General features: G+C 46.2%; 1 pseudogene; it reads right to left on the reverse strand.

Annotated features, from left to right (window-relative positions):
• The window catches only part of LOC123492043, a 95,581-nt pseudogene that overhangs the window by 23,477 nt on the left and 60,994 nt on the right, over positions 1–11,110 (reverse strand).

Here is an 11,110-nt window from a genome sequence, read left to right on the forward strand (position 1 = left end):
TGACCCCGGACCTGCCTGTTTTTGGATACTCTTCTGCCTCAGGAGATCCAGACCTGCTTCTGCCATTACGACTCTGACTACTCTTCAATCCCGGTAACTCTGACCAGCCTTCTGCCTTGCTACTACGTATTTTGGATTTCCCTTGAACTGTACTGCTGCCTGGTTTCATTCCGCCCCGTTGTGTCTGTGTTTCCTCCCCCAGGACTTCTGGACCACCAACCACCGGCGTCATCGGACGCATCGCTGCCACTGGGGGAGGCACAGACCCAGCACATCGGACGGGATAACCCCTGGAGCCTTCACTCACTCCCTACATCCCTTTCCCCTTAAGTTTAAATAAACTTTCTGGTGTGACGCAATTGTGGTCCTCTTGTCGTCTGTCTGAACCGTGACAGTACGATCAGACCATCATGGACTCAGCGCACACTTCCCCGACATGGAAACCGCGAAGAGCCTGAGCAACCCCACCGCCATGCTACGCCTGGAACACACTGAGAGAGAGCTAGGCCGCAGAGCGGCGTCATCTCCTCTCTGCTTCAGGTCGGCCACCAACAGCATCAGCAGTTCCAGCAGCACCAGCAGCAGTCCCAGCAGCAGCAACAACTCGCCATGATCATTCAACTCCTCACCAACCCTGACCCCAGCCAGTCTGCCCACCAGCCCTGCCCCCGAAGTTACCTGCCCCCGGTCATTGCAGCCGCTGCTCCGGGACCCAAGATTGAAACCCCGAGCGGTTCAACGGCGATTCAACCCAGGTCCGGCCATTCCTGACTAGCTGCCGACTTCAGTTCTCCTTGCAGCCAAGGACCTTCGCCACGGAGGGGGCTAAAGTTGGGTATGCCATCACTCACCTGACGGGCCGAGCTCGACTCTGGGGGAACAGCAGAGTTCGAACGTCAAACCCCCGCATGTGCAACCTTCGACCTGTTTGCTGAGGAGATGCTGAAGGTGTTTGACCTGGATTCCCCAACCGCAGAGGCGTCTTGTGAACTGTTCAGTATTCGACAAGGCAGACGTACAGTCGCAGACCATTCCATCGACTTCCGAACCCTGGCTAGACGAGTTCTTGGAACACACCATCGTTGGTGGGACGCGTTCTTCCATAGTTTGGCTGACTATATCAAGGACGAGTTGGTCTCCCATGAACTGCCTTCCACTCTTGATGAAGCCATCGCACTGACTGTCAGGATCGACAGTAGGATACAGACCCGACAGTCGTGGGAGGGGGCGCCAAGGTCCACCTACTACCGGCATTCGGAGAGATCCGACTGGGCTCCTGTCATCTACTGCCACCACCCAGGTCAGCTTGATCAGTCTGAGCCTATGGAGATTGGGCGAGCCTCTCTCACTCCTGCAGAGCGCCAGCGGCAGCTCACCTCAAACCTCTGCCTCTATTGTGGAGGTGATGGACATCGTGTGTAACCTGCCCTTTAAAGGGCCGAAGCTCACCGGGCATAGGGGAGTCCGGTTGAGTTCAATGACCATCCAGTCCTCCGACCGCAAACCCCTGCTGCAAGTTCACCTCCGCCTCCCTGACTCAACTCACACCCTGGCTGCTCTGGTGGATTCTGGGCGCGAAGCCAACATAATGGACATCAAGCTGGCACGCCAACTGGGACTGGAGAACCTCCGTTTGACACCTCCTATTCCTGCCCGGGCACCTGGACGGACACTTACCTCGGATCGGTCACTCATGTCACGGCCCCGGTCTCGATGGGTCTGTCCGGAAACCATCAAGAAACTATCCAGTTTCACCTGCTCCCCTCTCCAGGCCAACCCCTCATCCTGGGTTACCCATGGCTCCGCCCGGCACAACCCTCAGCTCGACTGGGTGGACCGGGTGATCAGGGAGTGGGGGAGAGGACTGCCACCGTACCTGCCTGCTTGCCGCCGCACTACCCTCGGCCAGTACCTACTAACTCCGCTCCTGACCCTCCAAGGACCCTGTATACGATTCTGCCAAGTCCCTGCATCGTTGCAGCTCTGACCTGGGCTGTTGAGGAACAGGTGCTGGAGGCTCTCCCGTAACCAGCCAGGTCCCAGCACTTGCCCAGCTGACCGCTTTTGTCCCCGAAGACCTGAGGTCCCAGGTCGTTCAGTGGGGACATGACTCCCGCCTAGCTTGTCACCCTGGCTCCACCCGCACTTACAACCTGCTCGCCCAGAGGTTCTGGTGGCCCTCTCTGAGGAAGGATGTACGGGAATTCGTCCCAAGCCTGCCCCATCTGCAACCAACACAAGTCGTCCTGCCAGCCCCCAGCCCGGGATTGCTGCAGCCCCTGCCTGTGCCCAGGAGTCCGCTGGTCCCTGCTCGCCTTGTCCTCCTCCTCCACGGCTCGTCGATGGTGGTCTGGTTTACACCGTCCGCCGCCTGCTTCGGTCCAGACGGAGGGGTAGGGGTCTCCAGTACCTCATTGACTGGGAGGGGCTATGGACCTGAGGAAAGGACCTGGGTGCCAGCTAGTCGGATTGTGGATAGGGACTCTCATCACCGCTTTTCCTGCGGCATCCTGATCAACCTGCAATCCGTAGGGGCCGCCCCAGAGGGGTCTCTAACCCGTCCTGCCCGCTCGGCTTCCTGTCCCGTGCTGATCCGGTCTCGGGACCTGTCCCATCTCCCCGACCACGGCCCTCCGGCTTCCTCCGAGGATGAGGACGTTCACTGGACCGTTCGGAGGAGTTCTAGCCCTCCTCCGGCTCCCCTCCTCCCGCCCGGCGTGGTGTTGCTCTTGGGACTTCTGGGGCCGTCCCTTGGGGGGGTTCTGTCATGAGCCCCTCTCACTCCACTGGGTTACCACCTTAAGTTGTTTCCACTCTGCTCACCACTCTCTCTCTACTCAGCCTAACTAGCTCCACCTGTCCCTGCTCTGCTCGGCTCTAATTACTCTGCCAGCTGCGCTGCATTACCCACTAACCTCTCCCAGTATTTATAGCCCTGTCTTTCAGCTCTCCTTTGTCAGATCGTCTGCAAAGCTCACACCCGAACCTGTTTGCTCGCGCTTCTGGCTCACCCTGGTTTTGTGACCCCGGACCTGCCTGTTTTTGGATACTCTTCTGCCTCAGGAGATCCAGACCTGCTTCTGCCATTACGACTCTGACTACTCTTCAATCCCGGTAACTCTGACCAGCCTTCTGCCTTGCTACTACGTATTTTGGATTTCCCTTGAACTGTACTGGCTGCCTGGTTTCATTCCGCCCCCGTTGTGTCTGTGCTTTCCTCCCCCAGGACTTCTGGACCACCAACCACCGGCGTCATGGACGCATCGCTGCCACTGGGGGAGGCACAGACCCAGCACATCGGACGGGATAACCCTGGAGCCTTCACTCACTCCCTACATCCCTTTCCCCAAGTTTAAATAAACTTTCTGGTGTGACGAATTGTGGTCCTCTTGTCGTCTGTCTGAACCGTGACAGATAGAAGATGTGCTTTTTAATTTACCGCCCCATAAAACGTCTGAAACAATAATAAAGTAATAATAGTAGTAAAACAATAAGAAAACCATAAATGGGATAGAAACAAGTCTCCAACCAAAGTCTCAATTTTTAGCAGACAGAAATCGTCCCAGTTCAACTCAGCCATTTCTCAGTCTGCCTCCCGAGTCTCTCCCAGGCTATGTGTCTAATGCTTGTGTCCATATTTGGCCGGTGCCAAGACTACCTCTAGTCTGTTGGTCATGTGTAAAGTAAACACTCTGCTCTCATTATATCCCGAGCCTGACTGAGACTGAGACTGACTGCTTAGGGCTATGACTGGAGTCAATGGGCCATGTGGTGAGGGGGAGCACATCGAGAGTTTCCTGTGTTTCTGATTTGCCTTTAGACTGAGGGCTACTGTGTTTAACCTACTGAGGACCCGAAACACAAAAGAGATTCGGAAAATGGCTGTGGAGCACGTGTGTGTGTGGGGAGTGTGAGTTGTGTGTGTGTGGGGGGCACATTAGACCAAATCTGTATGTCATTTGTACCAGTAATGTGTGTACATATATGCACGTGATGCATGACGTTACCTGAACTAGAATGAAATACGCTCTCAGGTCATCCTTTGTCCGTCGACTGCAAAACAAAGCAGACAATATGAAGTTAATTTCATTCCTCATCCAGCACGTAACATTTGATTCAATATTCAAGTCACAAAGTATAGAGCTTTACTATGTAGACAGAATCGTTTCATTTCAGTGGCAGCTATAAAGAGTGCTACAGTATAGATTGTCACACACCCCCTTCCATTCTCTTAACAAGCTGTTAATGATCCCCTTCAACACTGCTCTCTGGGCATCAGGAGGCTGTTGAATCAATGTTGGATCAAAGTTAGTGAGAGGTTTTCATTTCAACTACCTAATATAAACATGGCTATTCGTTGCTCTATCACTCTACATACCGTGAGCGATAATGCGTCATAGACAGCATTGACGAATGGTATTGATTCCTGGAGTCTTCAATCGTGTTGAACGGAGCGTTTGCTTCTTTCTGGACAGAGAAACGAATAATATATTTAGATTAGGACTAACACATACTTTAGTTTAGTCTACTTTTATTGGTGATTCGCTCAGTCCAAGTCTGGTTCACTTTGGGGAAGGCTAATATTTTATATTATACTTTGTTATGACATAATTATCCTAGACCCTCTAGGGAAGCAATGCAAAACCGACCATCAACACGTGCTAAACATTTACCCAACTGTTGCGTACATGATCATACATTCTCTTATAGGTCCTGCTCTTATGAATAACACTCTCCATGGAAACCACGCACAAGTGCTCTTTTTCCGACCCTCTGAATAACTTCATTCATTCAGACTCAAAAACCCCTCTACAAATTCCCCTTTACCTGGCTCCCAGAAATACTATATTGACCGACTTTAAACACCAAAACAATGATCACCTTTTATTTGCGTTGATCAGTCATAGTTGCTTTAGAGATTTTACTATCACACTTATCCATACAAATGAATTGACATAGTCAGGGGTGCAACGTTCACTGGGGACAGGGGTGGGGACATGTCCCCCCACATTCTGAAATTGCATATTTTTATAATTGGAATGTGATACAAAACGAGGCAACGGTGTGCTTTAGGACCATGTTAAAAGCACACCGTTGGTCGTACATGTAGGCCTCGAGCGGTCGGGTGGGCTGTTTGGAGTGTTTATCCGACCGATTAAAAAATATATTTGATATATAATAATTATGTCCCCCCACTTCTAAAACCAAAGTTGCACCCCTGGACATAAATTAGTAGTGTAATAAGTCCTTATAAATTATGCTGTAGAAATATCACTGGCTTGATTGACAATACAAATCTGAAAAACCGCAGGATGAATATGGCACAGACATGGGGATCACCCACCTTAAAGGTAGCATTCAGTTCTAAAAAGGAGCTGAACGTGGTCAAGTAGAAATCATGGATGTGTTTCCAATCGCCTGAGACTATTGCCCTCTCAATGTCCTCCCTGGTAAACGTTAGACAAATATTAAAAGTTATTTCTGTTTGAGTGTACCATTAATAATAAGGACGTGTGTGTGTATGTGTATGTGTGTGTGTGTGTGTACTTACTGAAACTTTTTGGCAGTCTTGGTGCGGAGGGGCATGACTGGGTCGGAGGCACGCATGAGCCCTGACCTCAGGAGGCAGAATGTCAACAGTGATGCGATGTTGATGTTGATGCTTCTGTCTAACATCAGGACAGATGGGGGAAGCTCTCTCTACCTGCAGGCGGAATAACAACACACATATTAAAAACACACAAACACACTCACCCAAAGTATCATCCCTGAAAATACTATTATCTATTAAAGCTGCATATGTAACTTTTTGACATAGAAATATTAGTTATAGATATGTCATTCTCATTGAAAACAAGTCTAAGAAGCGGTAGATCTGTTCTATGTGCGCTATTTCTATGCTTCCCATTCTTAAGTTTTGTTTTTGCATCTTTTCCTTTCTGTTTTGTACACCAGCTTCAAACAGCTGAAAATACAATATTTTGGGTTATGGAAAATATATTTCACAGCTGTTTAGGTGGTAGGATGATTATCTACACTATACATGCTTGTTTTGTCACATAAACTGAAATTAGGCCAACTATTAGAATTTTAGCAACCAGGAAAGGGCGGATCGATTTCTGCGTAGTGCACCTTTAACTAATTCCTAATGAAAATGAAGGCGGTAACCCTTATGATTAACTCTACTTGCTGGTAATGAGAGCCCAGGTACCAGTGTGTAAGACAGGTGCTCTTATCCACAACATTATAGTTTAACAATCTCAATTAACCGTATATAACAAGATGAAACCTGCATAATGGTTTTTTTTCTTATATCACAACAGTGAGCAGCATTGGGCAATGAACTCTCCATATTTTCAAGTATAAGTGACAGCAATATATTAACATCTTGTATTTTTAAAAAAACTTCAGTCGGCAGCCCACACAACGGTTGTGGTCATTACACCCAGAACACGTTCTCCCTGTAAAAGGAAGAGCAGCTCTGAGTGGGCCTCTGTCTCCCTCATCTGCATCAAGCATTGATGCTCAAGTCTCCTCGAACATTCTTTGATCTCAAGAATAGAAGCGTGCAACAACACATCTGCCTGGAGCATTGCTCATTAATTCAAAGCAGCCTGTATATGTCACTTTGAAACTGAAACTAGCCTTTCTTTTGGGAGCACTGAGTGAAAATTATTTCCTTGTAAGCCTCTTAGTGATATTATTAAGTCTCTGTACCTGAAGGTAACAATATAAAACATGTGTTAGCTAGCCATACCGATAGCTCATGATAGATCAAACTTGATTAAGTGCTACTACTGCACTTTGATATTGGTTCACTATGGCTGCGTATTATACAGGCAGCCCAATTCTGATCTTTTTTCACTAATTCCCGGTCTTTTACCAATCGGTTCAGATCTTTTCACATCAGATCTTTTTCAGAACGATTAGTGAAAAAAAATGAATTGGGCTGCCCGTGTAATTTGGGCTGCCTGTGAGCGTCAGAAGTCTCAGTTCACAAATACTGTTGCTTACTATTCAGTTGACTCTTGAATGAGGTAATGTGAACATTAGGGTTACCATGACAGACCATACCATGCCGTATGCCAGAAGGATAAACTGGGGGAAGAGAGGCTGCAAGCTACCATCCTCCTTTCTGTGGTTTGAGATGAAGTTGAGAGATGGATATGGCAGTTTGGTCCATGATCAAGGACCCTAATGATAAAAATTACAATTATTTTACAGACATCATGGTTCGTTTAGGAAAAGGCAGCCCAATTCTGATATTTTTTTCCACAAATTGGTCTTTTGACCAATCACATCAGATCTTTTCACATCAGATATTTTTCAGAGCTGATCTGATTGGTCAAAAGACCAATCAGTGAAGAAAATAACAAAATAGGCTGCCTGTCTAAACACACCAAGAGTCTTGGATGTCCAAAAATGTACATTAGGTCCTGGAATTTTGACAGTATAGATTAGAACTATGACAGATAGGAATACTATTCATTCACAGCAAAGTACTGTAGCACTTAGGCCACATAAATAAAAGTTGGATACATAAACAAAATGTACAGTATAATGTTTGGACTTTGTTACAGTGATAATGTGGTATATTACTCTACAAAGCTGCTATGCTGTTTTTATAACATAACAGGGTTAGGGAAGAGCTGGCCAAAAGGTCCCACCCTTTGTTTCTAATATCAAATACATTTCCAAAAGGATAAGCTTCTGAGGTCATTGAAATGGTTAAGTTATCATGTATACAATGAAATCATTTTTCTAAATGGACATTTTAGACTTCACTGTGACATTGGTCCCCTTATGGAAATGAATTTTAAAACACAGAAAACTGATTAATTTTTCTTAATTGGACATGGAAAACACATTTAAAGAAATGAAAAAATTAAACATTTCAACTCACAGAAGTGAAATGAGTGGAAATTGAGGGAGTCCCTATCTCTCCCCCTTTCCCCCTGATGCTGTGGTGTGTGGTTTCTCTCTCGTAATGTTGAGTAGCATTTCTATTCATCAATTGAAAAGTCTGGTTAGGTCGTAGTCCTAACATTGTTTTTTTCTTAACCAAAACAATTTAAAAGACCTCTTAAAATACCTTCAGTTAACACGGTACCCACAGAACAAAAATTAAAATAATAACTAATAATCTGGAAACTAACTCTCAAAGAAAAATCAGGATCCAGGAAACGCTTCTCAGTCTTCATTGCTAAGCAGGCGAGCTCTCGGCAAAGTTGTCAGCGCGTTGAGACCAGAGTCCTGATGCGTTGTCAAGGTGAACAGGCACGAGCAAGTCCGCATTGTCGATAGGTAATGTCGCCGAAGTCCCTAGTTTAGGTGATACGCTTAACTGAAGCTGAGCATAAATTATTTATTTTCCACCTAACTGGATGTATCGTCCTATATTTCCAGCGCAGCTGTACACATGCGCCTTGTTGTCTGAGAGGAGGTTCTGTGAGTTGGATGTTTCTATGTAAGTGCGCGGGGATTTCTGTCACTGATTTACTTCTCCAGGCAGGGTCTGCCTAGACTTACGAGGAAACGCTCGAGAAGTATTCATTTATCACCAGGTACTCTATACAGAGTAGCGGTACTGCTAGACTTCTCATTTGAGGTTTTTTTCTTTCTGTAGGCTTATTCAAGAAATCAAAGTGATAAGGTATTCTACTACCCTACTCTACTCTCAGACTCAACACGATGTTACTAGCAGGTGTTATTACACGCATGTTGACTTGACCTTGAATCACCTTGCTTTTGTGCTTTCGATAATACAAAAAGCACCAAGTAAAACAGTACTGCAAAGTTGATGGTGAAGCTTTTAGAGACACTTTCAGCAGCAGTAGGCTACTGGCCAAAAGTTCCACTGGTGAGATAATAACCAGATCAGAGGAGCCTTCTCCACCCTTTTACCACAAACTTCTCATTCGCAAGGCCAACACAAACTTCAGATGAGCGCCAGTCACATCATGAATGTGTACTTAAGCCTTAAATCATCTGGCAGATGATTAGTGGAGGAGGATAATGACAGCCTCTCAGCACTGTAGCGTAGGATGATTGTTGCTGATGCAAGGAAATTGCTGTTATGTTATGCAGGAACTTCTTCGCTGACGAGGGATCCTCACTGCTTCATCACTAGGCACTGAGTCAGAGTTGCATATGGCATTAGCCATTCCCCATCCACAGGTATATCAAGCCCACATGTTAGAGATGATTGAGTGTTTTCCTAGCAGGTTGTGCATTTAGTCGTGAGATGACTCATGTGTAACTCGATGGGGAGAAAGCTCTGCAGAGTGGGTCTACAGCAGGCACAGCCACAAAGTAAAAATCAGTTTTTAAACCTAACCTTAACTTCCCTATCCTTAACTACACTGCTAATGCTAATGCCTAACCCTAACCCAAGTTAAGACCAAAAAGCAGATTTTTAAGTTTTGATGAATTTTTACAATACAGACAATTTTGACTTTGCAGCTGGTCCATCTCAGCAGGAACTGCTCAGCTCTGCCTCCAGGGCAAGACTCATGACAATAAACGTCAACCTGCGTTTTCCTCCACAGCAGAGTGGCGGCCAAAGCCTGAGCATAGCAACTAGACTACTGATCAGCACCACTCTGTGGTGAAGAGACATGGACGCTGGGCAAAAGCAATCAACTGCTGCTATCTGAGGAGGACTATCCTAGAAGAATTATTGATGACATTACTGATGCATATTGTACTAGATTCTCCACAGGCCAATTTGAGTGTACTATATGAGTATTGTTGGCTCATCTGTTTCCTTTTCTCTTCAGGATGCTGAATGACAAAATACGTTGAAGACATGCGCAATTTGTTTATAATTCCTAATTAAGATAGTTGATCAGTCAAATAATAATCACACAAATGTACAGACTACAGTATACTGCAGGGCTAGTATGCCACACATGCGATGGTGTAGTGTCCTGAATCAATGAGATCGGTGAAGCGGTCTGTTCAAGTGGTTTCAAGCCCTACTTGTTGACCTGGACTGCTACTCTGCTGCAATAGCTCATTAAACAATGGAGTTTCATCATACCCATTGTCGATATAGTCCCAAAATGTTTTGGCATGTCAGCAATCAAGTTTTCAAGATATGTAAGTTTCAAATACAGAAATCTGACCCGCATGATGGAAAAATCTCTCCGGAGAATGGAGTTTTCCTTTAAATCCACTGAACCTGTTCTATATGGAAGACAAGATCATGCAGAACCGTCACATCTATAAACGGAAACAGAAATATGACGCACCAATAATGTAAAGTGCAAGTACCCCATGTTTCATGAGCTGAAATAAAAGATCCCAGAAGTTTTCCATATGCACAAAAAGCTTCATTTCTCTCAAATGTTGTGCACAAACTTTGTTTATATCCCTGTTAGTGAGCATTTCTCATTGCCAAGATAATCCATTCACCTGACCGGTGTGGCATATCAAGAAATTCATTAAATGGCATGATCATTACACAGGTGCCCAACTTGTACTGGGGACAATAAAAGGCCACTCTAAAATGTGCAGTTTTGTCACACAACACAATGCCACAGATATCTCAAGTTTTGAGTGGAGCATGCAATCGGCATGCTTACTGCAGGAATGTCCATCAGAGCTGTAGCCAGATAATTAAACTGTTTTTCTCTACCATAAGCCGTTTCCAACGTTGTTTGAGAGAATTCGGCAGACGTCCAATCCCGGCCTCACAAATCCGCAGACCCACGTGTAACCACGCTAGCCCAGGACCTCCACATCCGGCTTCTTCACTCTGGGCGGGATCGTCTGAGAACAGCTCACCGGACAGCTGGTGAAACTGGAGGAGTATTCCCTGTCTGCTAACCAAAGCCGTTTTGTGGGGAAAAACCTCGACTCTGATTGGCAGGGCCTGGCTCCCCAGTGGTGGGCCTATGCCCTCCCAGGCCCACCGGCATGGCATGCGCCTGCCCAGTCGTGAGAAATCACATAGATTTAATGAATTTATTTCAATTAGAAAGATTTCCTTACATGAGCTATGTTGGTGTTTATATTTTTGTTCAGTGTAGTCTTCTCTTACTGTATTTGGTTTTCATGGATGGCTTTGTATGTAGACCCGACTCCTCCAGATGCTGTAGCTTCTCAT

The sequence above is a fragment of the Coregonus clupeaformis genome, chromosome 1 (assembly GCF_020615455.1).
Source record: "Coregonus clupeaformis isolate EN_2021a chromosome 1, ASM2061545v1, whole genome shotgun sequence".
Classification (NCBI taxonomy): domain Eukaryota; kingdom Metazoa; phylum Chordata; class Actinopteri; order Salmoniformes; family Salmonidae; genus Coregonus; species Coregonus clupeaformis.